Genomic DNA, 19,819 nt, shown 5'->3' on the forward strand with positions numbered 1-19,819 from the left:
AATAGGATTTATAGCTTAAAAATCTTCTGGTTTTGGTTTGAAAATTTGAAAACTATTAAAAGAAAAAGGGAAGGTAACAAAAAGTCTAAAAATAGTCTGGCATTTATTAACTGTTACCCAATTTCTTAAGCACACCAACTGGGTGGTCCATACAGTGTTCAGAGCTGAGAAAGACTCAGCCACACGAGGCTTTGCTACCCTTACTCTGAGAGAGCTTCCAGTCTAATTAGGAGAAAAGACTGACTATAAAATACAAGCAAAATAACAAGGTACCATAATCAGTTGCCAAATGTTGTGGTAGGGTGTGAATGACGTGGAACCCAGAGAACTGAAAGGGTACAGGGTAGATAAGAGTTGGTCAGAGAGACTGCACGGAAGAGAAGGAATCTAAAATATCACAGAAGGGTTGGATTCAGAGACAAAAGGAAGCAACTTATTTCAGTAGAATAATGATAATAGAGGCTCAGAGCATGCACAGGGGTGGGAGTAGCAGAGCTTTGATGTTGATAGGAACTTACCACTAACTTTCTCCTAAGAATTCCGAGTTTTAAAGACATCCAACACCTCCATCTACTTTCAGGATTCTCTGGCACAGTAAAAGAAGCAAGTGTTTTTATTGTTTTACAATTAAGGTTATTTGACTTTCTCGGTTACAATTGGGGCAATTTTAACTACAACTGGTAACCCAGAAGAGTTGAAAGAGTTAGCAGTTCAGGGTCAGGAGATGGAAATCTCTGCATCGCTTGGCAGGTGAACATGAGCAAATGGTTTACTCTCTGGGAGCCCTGGTTTTCTTACCTAGGAATGCAAATGAGAGCCTTATCTATCTTACTGGTTATCGTGGGTATTGAATTATACTGGTAACTGTGAAGGCTCTTTGTAAACTATTAAACAGTACAGATTTTTGTTAGTATTCTTGTTATCCACTAAACTACAGCTTTAGGTCATGGATTTAGGGTCTTTTCACTAAAAAGTTAAGTGTATTCAGCAACGTTTTTTATGCTCTAAGCAGCCATCATCAGACTGCCATAAAATTTATTTAGTAAGACTCAGCTAGTGTTTTTTAATTAAAATAGAATGAAACAGAAGAGGAGGACATATATTGTACTCTTCAGCATGGAAGATTGTGCCATTCATAGTAATTGTAGGCATTTAGTGACTCACAGAGACATAAGTGATCTACTTATAGATCAGATGTAAAATATATTTGTGTTTGTGGGTTGTTGTCACAGAAGATTGAAAGCCACTGATTAATAACATAGCACTGTAAGTACAAAACATTTTTTGACCCCTCAAGTTAAACTAACCAAAAAGATAAATTTCACTGATAAGCTATAACACTATGGAAAGAATGCAGATTATGAAGAAATGGGGCCTGGTACTGCATAGTCTGCATTTTTTCCTTATGTCTGATGCTGACACTCAAATTCTATCTTCACTCCTATGAACCAGTATAGAAACTAAAGTGTTTGTTTCGATTAAAATCTACATGGAAATCTAGACCTCATCGTACCCTACTTTTTCTGGCAGCTTTTAAGTTGCTTATTTTAGAAAGCTCTCAATCAGTATTGTGGCATCAAAACATAAAACTCGATGTGTGTAGAACTCCATTTTTTAGGTCTAGGACCAGGAGGAGAAAAGAGATGGCATGTGCAAAGAATTTAACTGGAGAGCATGTGGTGATGCCTCTCACTACCAAGGGGTCCATAGAGGTGGAAACAACAACAACCACCAAGGATGGTGAAGGACCAGAGCTAGAAATACCTGAGAGCCTTTACTGCCCCCCTGCCACAAAGGCAAGAGGCAGAAATAGTGTTCTAGATCCCGGGCGGGGTTCCAGATCCCAGGTGGGACTCTGAGCAGTGGGTGAGAGGCCTGATGTGGTGCATCATAGAGAGAGGCAGAGAGGGGGGCCTTTAAATTATCTTTGGTGCAAGTGACCAAACACCCCATTAACAGTAGCTGAAGGCATATGGACATTTACTGCTCACTTAAATGTACAAGTAAGTGGTCTCAGGTTTGGTGACGCAGCTTAAGGATGTCATCGAGATCTCAGGTTGTCCCTGGAATTCTGCTCCATCCTTAGTGTGTTGGCCTTTTGGCTTTATGCCTGTCATTACATGCTGGCCAGACGGCAGCTAAAAACCCAGCCCTCACATTCATGTTCAAGGCATGGAGATAAAGAGGGAGTGGTGTCCACAAGCTCTTCTCTTACAGCTGTCCATTTTGTTAAGGCACCTAAAGATTTTCCAGAAGTCCTCAGCCAACTTCCACTTAAGTCCCTTTAGTCAGAACTCTGTCACCTGCCACCTCCAGTTGCAAAGGACTTTGGAAAGGAGAGCGTCAGACAAAAGGTGAATGGGATACCTTGACTGGGTTAGCCAAATCCTGGTATAGCCATGGGTGGGGCACTTTGCTGGCTGTTGGGTAGCCACCCAATGGTGTCCGCCCACAGGAACTTCTTAGAAAAGCCTGAGGGAAAGAACACAGTGTCCTGATTGACTCCATAGACTCAACAGGTTGTAGATCACAGGCTCAAAGAAGGCAATGAATCAGCAAGGTAGAAGGGCACAGAATTGGCCGGATTCCTTTCCACTCTACTGTGAACGTGCTTTTGCTTTCTCAGGATTAATCTTTCTCAGATACCAATGGAAATCTCACCCTCCTTTTGTGTCATTCAGAACCAGCCCTCGACATCTGTGCTCTCTGTCATTTGACGCAGTGCTCAAGAAGGGGACATAATGGTCTAGTGACTAGGCACATCCTTGGAAGAGAAGTGGCCTGAGTGGCTGTCACTGAGATGCACATATGGCTTGAAATAGTATCTCAGGAGGCTTGAGGGACCCTTGTCAGCGAAGGCTCCCAGGAAGCCTTGAATGGCAGGAAGGGGAATTCTATGCGTGTGATAAGTTACTCTTCTTTTTTATTCATGTATCAAAGAAGGGAAAGGAAATTTCTAAAGGAAGAGACCAGCCAGAAATCACAAGAGAGGAAATGTGAGGGTAGCTTGTTTGAGGGGAAAATGAGAAGTGGGAGTTGCTGAGCTCAGCCTTGCTCCTCAAGCCACGGGTCCTCTTTGGCAGGCACCCTATCGGCAGTGACTCTGACCTGAGTCTGAGCCCCTCGAAGTCCTTGAGACTCTTGTTATTTCCAAGCATGCCAGCCTCTGTAGTCAGTGGTGCACTTCAGTCGTAGGAGGAGAAACAAGGGCGAGGGGCTCGCATGCTCACAGTACAGCACCGGGCCTCCAGCAGCTCGCTTGGGCTGGCCAGTGGGAAGCATTGATTTCTCTCAAGCTGCTGTGATTCTGGGGATGCAGGGTTCGGCTGCTCTGGCAGCCTGGGTGTTCTGAAATGCAGACCTGGTAGGAGATTTACTGGGAGATTAGACGTGCAGGATGTATATTAGAGGAAATGCCTGTGAGGAGGAATGGGGAAGGAACCAAGGAGATCTGTCAGAGATAACATAGGTCTGACCTCTGAAGAAGAAAGAAACCACAGGGAGGAAGGAAAAGAGGGGGAGAGAGAAGGGACGGGTCATCTTAATTTATCTATACCACGTGTGTTCAGATGCAACCTCACCTTTCAGATGAGTAGCCTTCTGACTCATAGACCGGTCCTTAGCAATGCAGATATGGAGTTTTAACAGTTGTTGTGGTTTTAAAAATCGTTTTCTCTGCCTATCTTCTCAGAAATAAGGAACACAAGCAAGAGAAGGAACATAATGTGCCTCTGTTATAACAGGCTGACATCGCAATTCTTCATTTCAAAGTTTATTAGTTTATTTTGGAGAACTATTTTGATTTAATATGGACCTTTCACCAGGACAAGGACTATTTTAACGATGTCATTTTCTTCTGCAGCAGGAAACTCTTACTATATAGGCAGATTTCTCAAGAAGGCAGAACTATGCTTTTCACATTATAGTGCCTTGAAACTCCAGTACGGGAATATTTCTCATACTAAATGCAGTGCCATCATATCTAGTCTTCCTACCTCCAAAGTTGCTTATGGTGGAAAACTTGAAGGATGCATGCCGGCCAGCCTCAGCCCACAGCTGGAGAGGCCATGTGCATTATTTTAAAAGAACAAAAGTGATTGGTACTTACTCGACTTCTGTACTGGTTTTTGTAGCCCAAATAGTTCCATCTGGGGCCAGAAATAAATCAACATTAATAGCTTATCTGCCGGAGAAACAGTTGACTGACAGAAAATCATCCAATTTAGGTATTTAAGTATTTATTTTCCAAAAAGGAAATGTGGAACACGTACATACAGAGTTAGCGCTTCTGCCTCAACAATGAACAAATGTCTTGAAATCCCCTTAAAAGAAAGCTCTGAAGGCATCAAGATGGCTCTTCCATCATGTTAGTGATTTACAGAAACTCAAAAAAGGGGCATTTCACTCTGGGGAAATGACCTAAAGTTACAAGCATAATATTTCTCATAAATGTTCTGCCAGTAAGTCTGTTGGGAAAGCCATTTACTTTTGTTGTAGCATTAACAATTTTCACATTAAGTGAATTGCCACACATGGAAGATTCATATTGGAAAATTTACAACTGTTCTTTGATTCCTTTACAAGACACAGCCCCCTAGATAAAGGTAAAACTCTTTTCTAGCGTTTTGATTTTGGGAAATGCAAACAACAACAAAAGTCCCTTGGCTAGAGGCCAAGAGTGTGGAGTGCAATGGCTTTAGCCCCGTGCAGGGCAGGTGGCCAGCCAGGCAGTGTTAGCTGATGGGAAGGGTGATGGGAAATGGGAGGACCAGACTGAGGACTGCATTTCCTCACTACCGGGTTCTGGTTTCTGAACCAGGACATCTCTGAGGTGGTGACATTTTTGCTCAAATACTTTGCTGGTATTAACTTACTGGTGGTGGTGGTTTATTTTTTTTAGGGTTTTAAAAGTATTTTGAAACTTTTGGCTGTGCAAAGGAATGTCAGCTCAAGCCATTTGATTGAATGAAGATTTAGGAAGCTGTTTGTCCTTCCTGGATTAAATTAGAACTACACTTGCTCTAAGATTGAGGTCTGCACCTTCCGGGGGTGGTTTCCCTTTGACTCCAGGGTTTGAGCCTCACAAACAGTGTCGTCTGTAAAGGTGCCCGGTCAGAAAGCCTCCATCTACCCAGCATCTATGTGGGATTGGGATCTAGAACTTCTTCAAACCAAGCTTCATTTACTCAAAAATGCAGGGAATCACTTCCAAACTGCTCTTCCTAATGAGAAGTTATTGCCTTTTCTAGTTCTTTCAGGTAGAGCTGTTTCAACATCAAAATAAGTGCATACTATTATCTATGACTGTGACCCTGAAGTCCTTTCCCTCTGATGCCTACCTAGCCATCCTCCAGGGTCCACTTCAAGTCCTAATTTATCCCTGTGGGTCTCCCAGGCCGGCTAGTCATGCTTTGTTAATGCTGACTCAGCACTCCTGCTGCTTCACTGTGTGTGGGTTCCTATCTGGCTTCTGCAGTGGAGCTGTAATCGACTTGAGCTTGGGGATTTACCTTATACTTTTACTGCTCACCTCTTCTATTAGAATCCTTCAATAGAATCCTTACCTCTTCTATTGTTTAATCTGTGTTTGATAACTGATTAAACTCATAATAGCCACTTGGCAATTGTTTTTAAGAAATAAACAAACTGTGTGGCTCAGTGGTTGAGCATCGACCTATGAACCAGAAGATCACAGTTTGATTCCTGGTCAGAGCACATGCCCAGGTTGTGGGCTCTGTCCCCAGTGTGGGGCGTGCAGGAGGCAGCCGAGCGATGATTCTCTCTCATCCTTGATGTTTCTCTCTCCCTCTCCCTTCCTCTCTGAAATCAATAAAAATATATTTTTTAAAAAAGAAATGAACAAACCAAGTCGTTCTTGGTAACACTCTGTACCAGGCACCAATGTGGAAAGCTATGGAATTTGTAGAGCATCATTTCAAAAACAGGAAATATCACTTGTAAATTATTTCAGGTCTCTGATTTTAACATTATCTTGAAGACATAAAATTGCCTTAAAAACAGCTACTGGAAATTGGGGGGAGGGAGAATGGAAATGAGTGAATGCGTGAGTGAAGGATGTACCTAAATGCCATAAAATGTGGAAAAGACTTTTCAGACAGTTACCTGAATCTGTCTTTCTTCCCCAATAGTCTTCCCTGGAGATGCAAGTGGGGGGAACTGGAGATTTATAACTAGCAAATATTCCTGATTCTTGGCTTATTAAAGTTAGGGACATTGGGGTTGGAAAATAAATTGGCATTGCAGAGTATAAATGGTTCAGCCAAGTGCAAATTTTATAGGCCAAATAGAATTTTCGCAAGTCTAATGACTTTTGAAAAGTACTTGTACCCTGGCTCAGAGGACTTTTGCTGTCTGTTGTAAGCAGTCAGTAAGCTGTGTTTGGGAGCTGGACCAAATGCTGGCCTTTCATTCCTCAAATTACAACTCCGTGATCCCGGCTCAGAAGTCCCTCCATGCACAATTTAGAAATTAGCAGCGTAAACGTAGAACCAGAGTGTGACTGTGCCCTGTTCCCTCCAGAAGAAAAATGTGAATTCGTTTCCCACTGGGGACGTCTCTTGGTTACCACATCCCAGATGTTTTGACAGCTTTCATCCAAGGGTTGCAGAACAGAGAGAACCCCCGTTTAAAAGCTTAGTTTTCATTACTCATTTGGAAGGTATTTTTCTGGGTCCATGAGAAATGCAAGGATCATTATGCCGGGTTTTTTTTAAAGTGGGAAAGGAAAAGAGAGAGGAAAAGCCGCCCGGAGAAGTGCTTCTCAAACTGAAAGGTGTATGTGAACCCCCTGGGCGCAGGTGGCTCTTCTGATGGCCTGGGGTGGGGCCTGAGCATCTGCATTTCGAAAGCCCCCAGAGATGCTAAAGCCGCTGGCCAACAGACCACACTGCTTGGAGGAGCCAGCTCTATAGAGAGTGTTCTTTTGCACGGAATACAAATTGCTACTCCATTCTAGGTCACAGTTCTAAGGAAATGATGACTAAGAAATGCTGTCTTTCAACACTTCTGAGTCATTGGGTAGGAATGGAAGGTGAACACGCGCCACTTAACATCTCAGAGTAGCTGGAGCATTGATTGTTGCGTTCACTTATGTTTTCTTCCCAAAGGGAGCCAAGTAGCTTATCCCCTCAGCTCCAGGGGATTGGCAGGTCTAGGACTGGATTTCTCTCCCTCAGTTTGTTTATAGGTATTGGGGAGGGATATCTATATCCCTGGTGAGCTCCTTTGGAGTTAAGGACAGTTGAGGAGAAGAAAGAGAATGGATATTTTGTCCAGGGTAGATGTTTATCTCTGTGTAAGAACTCCAAAGACCCTCCCACAACCCAAGGAAAGGAAATAGCTCTATTTCCTACAGAAACAGCTGAAATTGAATACCCCAGCAACTTGGGGTGGGCAGGCTCAACCTCAGACAAAAATCAATTTCAGAAAAGTGCAATTATGTGGCATTTTCTGCAGCCCGAATGATGCCTTTGCAGAAAATTCATACCTGCTTCACATGAAATCTGCACCTGGGAAGTTTGTAAGAATAGGTTCTTAAGATTTTTTAAACTGCACAGCAAAAGAAGGCTAACAAGAAAATAAGGATATTTTTGTACACACACCCTGAGGTGCAACTGTTAACTGAGAAATGAGTAAAGGAGGTATAAGTAACCCACCAAGGAAACACGAACCTTTCATTGTTAGTAACATGCATTGATACATAATGCTGTCATTTCTGACATTTACTTAGGTCAGCGATTTTCAACCTTTTTCATCTCATGGCACACATAAACTACTCAAATTCTGAAGCACATCAAAAAAAATTTATATTTTTTGCTGATTTTACAAAAAATAGGTATAATTTTGATTGAATTGCAATAATAATAATAATAATAATAATAATAATAGAGATTGCCTACCCTTTTTGTTCCAAAGTGACTTTTTAAAAAATCAGGTGCCTATTCTTATATACAAGGATTTCTGGTACCAAGAATTAACCAATCAGTCACAACTTTCTTATGAGATGTGACCAATAAGGATGCAACCCTATTCTATAACCTAGATATTTATGGTTCAAGACAGGGCATTCACACCAGATGGCTATTGTTATGTTGGCTGTTGTCATTTTTTTATTTGACAGTTTAAGGGAAAAGAGGTCAGTGCCCCTGACTCAACAGTCAGGTGTTGCATAATGTAAAAATTCTTGCAGCACACCGGTTGAAATCGCCAACTTGGGTTAATGCATTGCCTATTCCCCAGAAACTGTTACTGGGTTCTGTAGGTGAAGATTTAACTAAGATTCGGGTTATCTTCCAAATTCATTTCATAGTTTTTTCATCATCATAATCTCATCTCTTTGCTCACTAACCATACTGGATTTCTTTTAAAAAATCACCAGACAGATACTGTTGTGGGCACTTTTAACCAGATTGGTCCTGTTGGGACAGGGTAGCCAGCGAGCATCCGGCTGTGCCTTGGGGACTCAGCTATGTTTCCTCAGGGCTTTCAGTCCTGCTCGATACTCAGCAGGTGTAGTATGTAATCAATCATTATTTACCGATTCAATGAGTAAGTAGGAACAGTTCTTTTTCTTAATCCTTTATTGTTTAAAGCAGGGATCCTCAAACTTTTTAAACAGGGGGCCAGTTCACTGTCCCTCAGACCGTTGGAGGGCCGGACTATAGTTTTAAAAAAAACTATGAACAAATTCCTATGCACACTGCACATATCTTATTTTGAAGTAAAAAAAAAAACAAAACGGGAACAAATACAATATTTGTATTTGCATGTGGCCCGCGGGCCGTAGTTTGAGGACCCCTGGTTTAAAGTATTACACATAGTATTACATATGTCTCCTTTTTTCCCCATTGACCTTTCCCCGGCCACCCCCACCACTACCTCCCAGCACATGCCCTCACCCCCCTAGTGTCTGTGTCCATTGGTTATGCTCATGTGCATGCATACAAGTCCTTTGGTTGATCTCTTACCCCCCTCCCCTGCTTTCCCTCTGAAGCTTGACGGTCTTTGGATGCTTCGATGTCTCTGGCTCTATTTTTGTTCATCAGTTGTTCATTAGGAAAGGTTCCTTATTCTGCCGTCATAGTGCCTCATCAATTTTCAGGTATCAGTAAAGATAGCCTGAAATATAATTTCATTCAAATATTTTATTTGTTCATTTTTAACCTTTTGCCAGAGGCTTTTTGGTCCGTGGTTTCTGCCAAGAGGAAGTGAGTAAATGCTGCCAGGTGGCCAGATGTGAGCCGTCTGCTTGCTCTTCCATCAGCGCAGCCCTACGTTCACATGTCCAGACCCAGTCTTTCAGATCAGAACCAGGTTCCTCTGTTCAGTGACAGCGTCTGGGGTTTTCTGGACCCTCTGCACGTGGCCTGGAAGGAACTCCACCTGCAGGGGTGGGGGCTCTGACGCAGCCCACTTGGCAGCAGGGTGGGGAACATCTCATAGAAAGGTTTACTATGTTATTTTTATTTCTCGAGTTAAAACTGTTCAAAGCAAACACTTGTGTTCATTTTGGGGCCCCGCTGGGTTTGAAGTTCCAGCTGATGCAATGTTATGATCTCTTGTGTGTCTTATCACTGAATGCTCGTGAGGTGAGGGTGGTTCTGAAGAGGAGGTCGCCAGCCACTGCAGGGCGGGAGCGAGGGGCATGGGCCTGGGAGACTTGACCGGATGATGGAAAAGGAAACTTTCCCATCGAAGTCAAGTCATGTGGTGAAAGCCTTATTTTGTCAAGGTCTTCGAACAAGCAGGAACCATAGAGAATAATGGGTATGAGTTCAGTGTTCTCGGAGGTCATTCCCCGGCCACTGCAAGAGCCCCGTGGATTTGCTAACCCCTCAGGCACGCAGCTGAAGAGCCCAGCTTCCTGACACAGCCCTTTTGTCCCGCCATGCTCCAGCTCAAGAGCCTCCGTGGCTCCCACTGCCAAGTGCTTCAAGTCTGTGCTTTAAGGCCATCTGGCTCCATATTAAATGTCCAACTCTTCCACCGTCTCCTCCCGGACACAGCCCCCATCACAGCCAGAGCTGTCCCTAGCCATCTCCTCTAAGCCAGTCTTGCCTGCCATCATGCCCTGGGCCATGGTGTTTCCCCCACTGCCCATTTATCTGCAGCCTCCCTTCTACAAGCCAAAAAAACCAGTGGCAGTTCTATCACTGGCGTTAAAATTATCAAGTCACTCCTGACTGTGTCCACCGCCCACTTCCCCAGCTCCTTCTGCATCGGTGAGTTCTAAACATTTTAGCCCTTAGGAGCCTCTGGTGGCATCCGGTCTTTTAGGTTTGCTTCCTGCCTAGACTGTGACTTCGGATCCCCGTGGCCAAGTATTCAACTGCTTCTCCTTAGTGCACAGAACCTAGCAGAGAGCTAGGCATGGGCATGTAGGCAGTGCTCACTTAAAGATGCGCTGACTAAAATGACTTTGTATAACCTGTTTCCCATCTCAGGATTTCTCAGTAGCAAGAAATGGGTTTAGAGGAGACATTTTTACACCGCATGGCCCTGTCATCCACTTACCTTTATATTACATGCCACCAGTTATGAACGATAAATAGATTTTGTGGTAAAGCTGGAACAGAGTAGATTACCCGCTAAAACTACACTATAGAAGTAGAAAAATTTTTAAATAAACATATACTTACTGGGTTTTAATTAGAGAAAGCTGCTTGACTATACATTTTAATATTTCTAAAACATACCTGTTTGTACCGATCTAACTGTAAGAAAGTGCTCAAGGACAGAGAACAATGTGAATTATTTCCTGGAAGCTATGGATAGATCCTAATCATTGGAAATGAGTATTACACCTGGTCCACATTCCAGTGTGACTTCAGGGACTTTTTTGGAAGTCTCTGGGTCATCTAATGCTGTTTGGCTACACATTCACAGCATATACTCAGGGCACATTTTCCTGTTTTGAGAGATCAGCCTAATGATAATAACTGTATACAAATAGTCTTCATTCCATGTTCCTCCCCAGCAATCCTTTCAAGAAAAATGACTGATGGAGAACTTCAGTGCCCAGCTCCAGGAGGGGTAAAATGTCAAAAATTGTCAGAATGGAGCCACTGATGGGGAAGGTTTTATGAAGGAGGGGTTTTCTCCAGGAAGTTGGATAGTTTGCTTCAGGAAGAAAGGATGGGAACTTTCAGCAGAAGAGGATAAAGAAAAAAATTAAGGAGACAGAATAGAGGGTGCAGGCTGAGGATCCTAAGTACCCTGTGTTGTCTAACACGTGGGTTTACACTAACACGTTGTGGGAAAGAAGTCAGAGTAATGAAGCAGTGCCTTCTGGAGGCGCGATGTGGATGTTGGGCTGAAGAATTTGGACTTAATCCAGCAAGCGAGAGGTGCCATTTGGCTCCATAGCGGGGATGTGGCAAATGAAAAGGAAGATTAATCCAGCAGGATGGACTGAGATCCTAGCTCAGGGCAGAGGAAGGCCTGGGTGAAGACAGGGCCCTTGTTGGAGAAGCGTTAGATGGGAAAAGGAAGAAGGCAGAACCTAAGGAACACTTACCGTGAAGCAACAGCCAATTATATGTTCTGACAATTGGTAGGAAAAGGGGAATCATAGACAGGCCCAAAAATTTGTGTCTTTGAGTCCAAGAAAATAGTGGTGATGGTGGGATAGGGAAAAGATGCTAGCTGCTCTTTAGATCGCCGGCTATTTGCATTCAAAGATTCTGCCTGCTTTAACCACCTTCGTGCCCAGCTAAGCAAATTAGCAACCATTTATTTGTTGCTAATTTTAAACAATTGTCATAGGCTTTCCACATGTTTTTATTTTTATTATTAGTATTATTATTATGTATTGATTTGGGGTATATAGCTTACTTTTCATAGTGTTCCCCTTGATATTTCTAGTACCGAGTTGACAACATACATAGTTATCACAGTATTATTGACTATATTCCTATGTTTTACTTATTTCACGGTGACTACTTGGTAACTATACATTTGTGCTTCTTAGTCCCCTCACCTCTTTCACCCAGTGCCCCAGCCTCCCCTCCTCTCTGGCAACCACCAGTTCTCTCTCTGTGTATATGAGTCTATTTCAACTTTGTTTGCTCATTTATTTTGTTCTGTAAATTCCACATATAAGTGGAATCATATGGTATTTGCCTTTCTCTGGATAAGAAAGCTGTGGTACATGTAGACAATGGAATATTACTTGGCTATAAAAAAAAGTATGAAATCTTATCATTTGTGACAGCAAATAGACTTAGGGTGAAATGAGTCAGGGTTCCTTGAACTTCAGAAGAGGAAGGGAATATACTTACTCGTGGAGCTGGGGTTTGATCACCTTCCCTTGAAGCACATCAGCTGCCCGGAGAAGAGTGGCTACCTGGACAGAATCAAGATTCTGTTAGGAAAGAGGAAGGGAAGGGAAGCGATCCTGGTGGCCATTATAAGGAGTTGATCACATAGAAAGCATTGGAGACTTTTAGATCATTGAAGTAACATGATCTAATTTATGCTTTTAAAAGTCACCCTGTTTAATGTTTCAATAGATCATTGAAGGGGAACAAATGTGGAAGTGGAAAGATTAGGAAGCTATTTGAGAGTTCAGGCAAGATGTGTTGGGGGCGTGGACTATTATCATAGCAAAAGAGATGGAGAGCAGGGAATTGAGATGGAGCTGACATACTTGTCAATGGGTTAAAGGGGAGAAGAGGAGTTAGGGAAAGTGAAGACATGAAGATGACCTAGAGGTTTGGGGCTTAAAACCAGGGTGGATGGTGAGATAATTTACAGAGATAGTGGAGAGTTGAGCAGGAACAGGGTTGGCCAGAGATTACTCAAGAATTCTGTGTTAGGACTGAGACACTGATAGGATACTTAGTGAGGATGCCAAGGAGGCTGAGCAGAGGCTGCAGTTCAGCGGAGAGGCTGAGGCTGAAGGTAGAAATGCGGAGCCATCAGCATGCAGGTAATGTTTAAAGCCATGAGACTAGGGGAGTGAAGAGCCTGTGACACTACAATATTTAGGGCTCAAGCAGAGGAAGAGAACAAGGAAGAACAGCTGTGAAATGGAAGGGAAACCAAGCCAACTCGGCATCATGGAAGCGAGGCGGAGCTTGCAAAGGAAATGGTCGAAAAGGAAATGGTCTACTGGGTCAAGTACATCCCAAAAAGTGAGGAGTACAGGGAAGGGGAAGCGCCCATGGGATTTGATCAGCAGAGTTCGTGGAGGGGAGGGGCCAGAAGCACAGCTGAAGTGGATTCAGAAGAGAAGGAACCAGACAGTGCAGGCAGTCGTTTGGGCAGCGCTGACAAGATCCGGGAATAGCAGAGAAGATTCTGGGAGAACAACTCCAAAGAAGCCAAAAATAGACTTCACTTTCCAGATGAGTTTTTCAGTGCTTTTTAATGTTATTCTTGAGGAAGAGAAATGTCCAATTACGCAGAACCTATTGTGGTTTTCTTTTGAAATGATGTTGGTGGCCCTACAATTCCTGACCTCTATAGATCCCTTTCCCCTGCACGCTCCTCCTCGAGATAGACCCAGGCCATTCAGAGTTCTAGTTCAGGGCAGGGGCTAATGGCAGACAAGACTCCGTTGAGATCTAAATGGTCACACCTATTATTTCGCTTGCTCTTCAGTTGCATTTAGCGGATACTAGGAAGTTCATTAAATGTAAATATACATGTAAATTAATTAATACCAATTAAATATCAGTCACATTTACTGCAGATTCTAAACTTGAACTATGTAAAGTCTCATAGGTATCTTCCTTTGCCCCAAAGGTGTCCTTCCTGGCCTTTTAAACGTACATCTACCAGAAAGCAGAGCAGGGCAGAGTTGTGTGGGAGCCCTGTCCCTCTCCCTCCCCCTCACCTCCTGGCCTCCGCACAATAAAAACTCTGTTCAGAACTTGGCTGGCTGCTGCTTTTCCCACATTTGATCAGGGAACACTTAAAGCCATACAGTGTCCCCGTCCCGCCAGAAAGCCTATGGGCAGGGTGCCGCTCTAGGCCGACACAAAGACTCACTGTCCCGGGCATCTGTGCCAGCGCCATGGCCACATATGGATTGTCAATAAGACTTGTGATTTTTTTCTTTCTGTCATATCATCATCCCAGTAAACGTAATTCAAGCCAGGAAGCAAAACCTATATTCTAGACTGGGAGACTTCGCCTGCCCTCTAGCTACAAAGAAATATAGCTCCTTTTCAGTTTAAACATACTCCCTCCAGAAAGATGTCATATGTTTTTTATTCACACCTGGTATAATTTTCTACTTTAAATGGATGTTGTGTGATTTGATTGACTGTTTTGACTGTACTTTTAATTGTGCATTTTGGAAACTCAGAATGTAGAGTTAGAGTTAAGCTTCGGCATCCATAAAGGTTTCTTCTCACTGGAGCCAAAAGCTACAGAAGGCCCAATGCAAAGGACAAAGTTTAAAAAAATAAGCACCGGGTGCCTTGCTGCCAAGGTATGTGCCTATGGTGGCTTGTCACCTTATCCATCTCCATTCACTTTGGGTAGAGCTTCCATTTTCCACTGCAGAATAACTTCTGGAGCTGGTCCCACGCCAGCCACAAAGCAGAGTTTCAACTACTTCTTTCCAAAACTGGCCTTCAGAAAGTGAATCTAAAAACTGTGAGTCAAGTATCTGAGAGAAGCTGTGTGAAAGTCCTCTTTTTTCTCTTATTACATACAGATGTGACAAATACATCTGTAATTACACATAACCTTCCACTGAGACTCTTGGTTAACTCATAGATAGGAACTAATCCAAAGAGGAGGCCATTGGTCTGAAAGGCCAGATTAGCCATCATTCTATAGATATTTATTAAGGGCCTACTGTGTGCAGGTTTAAAAAGATTAAAATATGGTTCCTACATTCAAGGAATTTGTAATCTAATTGTGGGGGCAAGAAAGTAAACACTAAATAGTGCAAAATACAGCGTAGGACATCAGTAACTATAAGCTGAGTGGCAGATATAATAAATGCCACTAATTGAGAAGCCATTGTGAGCATAAACATTATGCATCAGCCCATGGACCTGGACAATAGGGTAGTGAAGACATTGGGGGTAGGGGGGTAAGGGTTGGGAGCAGGAGGGTAAGGGAGGAAAGGGGAGATACCTATAATACCATCAACAATAAAAAGTATATATATATATATATATATATATATATATATATATATATGTAAAAACACTATGTGTCAACCATGCTGTTAAGCACTGTATGTACATTATTTTATTTTCTGAACTGTTATTCCCACTCTATAGGAGAAATTAACCTCTGGTCTTCTCCCCATTCTGGAGACAGCAAAGAGAATGATATAGGTGAGCAGAGAGACCTAGAATCGGGAATGTGTCCGATGGCTCGCAGACACATTGGTCTGGGGCAGAAGGTCCATTTAGGGGAATAGAGAGCAGTGAGCCTTAGGGCCTGTGTTAGTCTGTTCACCACCATTTCCCAGTGTCTGGTGTAGTGCCTTGCACATAATGGGTGCTCAATACATAGGTCTTTAATCAACAAATGGCCCTCTGGGTTGTGTCTATGACCTAGACCAACTATAGTGGAATCAAGGTAATGAGTGGATTAAAACCATACACCAGACAGCTTCCTGACCCAGTGCCAACACCTCCCAGTTCCCAACTATTGATCACAGTGAAGGATTCAAGTGGGAAGGACACACTGCAATGAGACAGGTCTGGCAGCAATAGCAGCTGCAACTCAATAGGGTCCCTTTCACGGAAGCTGACGTGGTAAACACTCCACAGGGCCTTACCCTGGCCTGCTGAACTGTGCCAGGTCTGGCCCTGGCCCTCTGCAATCTCAGCTCCTTTGCCTGTCCCCTTCCCTGCTCCGCTCCTGCGACACTAGCCTCCTCCTTATTCCTCAGGCCCACCTTTGGGCCTGTATTTTCCCATTCTGCTTGCAGGACCACAGTAGCCCCTCACCCACATCTTACTGCTCCGCTCTGCTACCTGCGCTGCCTGGTTGCTTATCTGTTGACAGTGCCTGCACACACCCCAGAACGTGGGCCCAGAAAGGCCTCTCTTCACCACTGTGTTCCTGGCACCTAGGACAGCGTCTGGCACATCAGAGCTGCTCACACATTGCATCTTCGACTGATGGCCACTTTCTCTACCTCTCAGATACCTACCGACTGAGAGAACAGGATTTTGTTCAAGAAACATTACATGAGAACTGATGAGTAGAGCTTGGAAAGAAACGAGAGGCTGAGTGGCAGGAGCCTAGACCAACCTGTTTATAGAAGATGCCTTTGCCCCGGGAGGGGAAAACACACCTCCAAACCTCTGGCAAAGCGTATGCTTTCTTAGCATATATTTGGCACGCCATGCTTCTGAGACACTGCCTGGTCTCAGCAAGGAGACTCATGAATTGGCCAAAGCAACCAATTCGCAGGACTTACAAGTCACTACTACCAGTCTCAGCCCAGTACGTGGCGACAAGGGTGGTATACCTCGAAATCAACAAGGTGGCTCTCTGCTGTGATCAGATCCGGGCAAATGCATCCTTCCAGGTGACAGGAAGGGGGTAAGGAAATGAAACAATCTTATTTTCATTGTTTGTTTCCTTCATCAAACACTTTTAAGGGGCCAACTACCATGAAAATGTGGTAAAATATGCGGTCTTTGCCTCAAGTTTGAGCATCAATGTCCCAGGAGAACACTTGTCATGGAGCTGATGATGCACTTTAGAATCTTCTTTTGTGCAAGTTGAGACTCCAAAGGCCACAAAATGATAAATTTAAAATAATTATATAAGTAAAATCATGATGCCTCACAGCTCTTCCTGAAAGACTTCCAAGTGAGATACTCAGTAATTTTATGAAGATGCATTTAGCGTTCATTTAGCATATCCTTAAGGGACTGGGCTAATACTATGGTGGATCCAAAGTAGAATGAGACATGGTCTTTGTCTTCCAACTTCAAGTTTATCACTCATTGGGCAAGTCAGATAACTAAGGTATTAGGCAAGGAATCCTATGTGCCCAGGTCCAGGTATTAAGAAAAAGTGTTCTGAAGGCACAAAGGATAGAGAGATGGATTTCAACTGGGAGAAGATAAAAAATACTTCATGGAGGAGAAGACACCCAAACTGATCTTGAAGGGCAGGTGGAATTTCCACAGGCTTCAGTGGTGGAGAGCCTTGACTTGTAGCATTTGCCAATTATCATGGCGTAAATATTCCCACTATGGCTGATTTCAAGTTAATGGCGTGACATCACTGAACACAGAGTTGGAAAGAGGTACCAGGTCCAGCGCACCACCTGTGAGCTTTGGACTATTAAATCACTCTGGCTCTGTTGCTTTATGAATGAATTCTCAGGTATTAAGAACAACTAAAGCCACATTATAAAGGGAGAGACCCTTCTGTCCTCCCCACACCTCAGCCTGACCTTCCAGTACTCTGGTCTTCTGGTCTCAGTCCTATGCTCCTGACTGGCCTACCTCGTATTGATGTCAACTCAGCCAGCCTGCGATTCTGGCGCTCCTCTGAGCATGGCTGTGATGACGCTGGGCCCCTGCTGTCACAGAGGCTAGCTCACTGCCCACTGCCTGGTGTTGACACCTCTGCTCTTGTCCTTAATGAAAAGCAGTTATGTCCAACCTTGTACTCCACTTCCCAACTATGGCGCATATCTGGACCTTGGTGTGTCTATCTGTAAAATGGGGACAGTAACGGTGTCTACATGTAAGGTTTAATCAGTTAGCACCTGCAGAATACTAGCTAGACAAAATAGTAAGTGCTTAGTAAATGTTAGAGAGTCTTGTCATTTTCATTGTCATTGCCGCTGTTATGGCTCCGCCACTACTCTGACTTCTCCCCATTCCACACATCCCAGATCAGCTGTACTGCACTCCCTCCGACAGATCAAAGCCCCTTGCATACCCAGGCCGTCTTACGTCTTCTGTTTGTGCAGTGCTTCCCTGGGCTCCAACTTCCCTTTTTCTTCCTCTTCACTGCCTGTTTATCTCAAGCTTGTCCAGGACCACTCCTTTCTTTAAAGTTCCCTGCCCAGAAACTGGGCTCCCGGCAGCCAGGGGCTGTAGCCATCTCATTTATAGCACCCACATGTCAGAGCCCCTCTGTAATGGATTGGAGTCAGGATCTTCGGCTTATTGTCACCCCTGGTTAGTGTCTCCCTCACTGCCCAGCCTTTCTAGATATTAAGGACAGCGCTGACACTCACTAAAACTGACAGCTGGGCGCGACACCTCCATCGCTAAGATGGCACAATAGTGTTTATTATGCTTTACTTTGGTAACCAGTACCTTCCCGCTGCTGGCCTGGGTCTGTGCTCCTTCCCCAGGAGTCATCTGCTCCTTTTATGTTTTTATTCGGCACATATTGTGCAGGGTGTTAGCTGAGTGAGAATTTTTGCTTCATGAAAATGTTACCAAATACCGACACCAAGAAGGGGAACGCACCAGATGTCTGTCTGCAAGGAAAGCAGACTCCTGGCTCGCGAGGGGCCCAGCGGCCGGCTCCCCAAGCATTTCCAGGCCTGAGGCTTGGCTCTGCGCGCTCCCTCGGGGCCTCATAACTGACCCCCACATTCCATTTCAGGCACAATTCTGGAGAAATCTGTCAGTCGGACCGCTGATCCGAGCCTGGAAACTGGTGTCTGCTCGTTTTCTCCGTTTCCAGCTGAAAACTGAGACACCCTTGCTGGATAACTCTGACCAAAATGACACATGGGCTTGTGTGCCATGCCACGATTGACTTAATTTTCCTCTTCCTTTGAGCCGTCGGAACTTTCTCAAGGAGCGCATAGTTGTCAGTGATACAGGCCACTCATGGTTGCAAGTTGTCTACCGTTGCCAAACCTTGACCAAAAATATTTTATGTTCTAGTGCCCAAGGGGTAATAAAAGTGTTCTCCAATGTTAGCAAGGAGTTGGGGTGGGGGCGGGTTCTAGATGATGGTCATACTAAACTTGGGGTACCAAGGTAGTGAGTGGACTTGTCCTAAGATATAATTTCCCTTTCTGGTCACGTTAAAAGCAGGGGGTAGTTTATTATCTTTTTGTCGTAATCCATTATTGCATTTGGGAGTAAATGAGCTTCTACATATGACGCCACTAGTAAAATTTTGAGAGAGAATAAAAAGAAACACTTCCAGGACTGATAGTACTACAGAATTTAAAATGTTAATTCACCCACGCCCACAAAGCTTAACTTGACTTGGGAACGTACTCTCACTGATGTGCCCAGACTGAAGAAACCTATAAGGCTTAGAGTGCTATGGTGTTGAACAAAAGGATCTTTTATTTAAATATATTTTTGTAGATTTCAGAGATGAAAAGAGAGAGAGATAGAAACATCAGTGATGAGAGAGTCATTGATCAGCTGCCTCCTGCACACGCCATATTGGGGATTGAGCCTTCAACCCAGGCATGTGCCCTGACCAGGAATCTAACCATGACCTCCTGGTTCACAGGTCAACGCTCAACCACTGAGTCATGCGAGCTGAGCAAGGATCTTAACGTCATCCGTGAGGTTCTATATTACGAACTCCAAGCCTGCTGAGCTCGGCAGGGAGGTGTGAAAAAGCAGGTTGAAACATGGACCAGGACAGGTGGGCAGTGTTCTCCCAGCTCTGAAATTCAGGGAGGGGGATGGGAGTGAGTTCGCTCACTGCCCACGCATCTTCATTTTCTTTTACTTCCTTTTTTCGTATTAGAGAAAGATTTCTTAGCATTGTTACTGTTGATTTCTATTGAGGCCCAAAACACGTCATTTCCCTGCTGTGATTAAAGCTCTGTGTTCGTTGAGGGCCTGGACCCCATTGCCTCTCTAAGAATCGC

General features: G+C 44.0%; 1 protein-coding gene across 1 annotated transcript in view; it reads left to right on the plus strand.

The window, feature by feature from the left end:
• The window catches only part of GHR (growth hormone receptor), a 120,264-nt gene that overhangs the window by 32,033 nt on the left and 68,412 nt on the right, over window positions 1-19,819 (plus strand). The window lies entirely within an intron of this gene.

Source organism: Myotis nattereri (assembly GCF_964212035.1).
Source record: "Myotis nattereri genome assembly, chromosome: 4".
Taxonomy (NCBI): domain Eukaryota; kingdom Metazoa; phylum Chordata; class Mammalia; order Chiroptera; family Vespertilionidae; genus Myotis; species Myotis nattereri.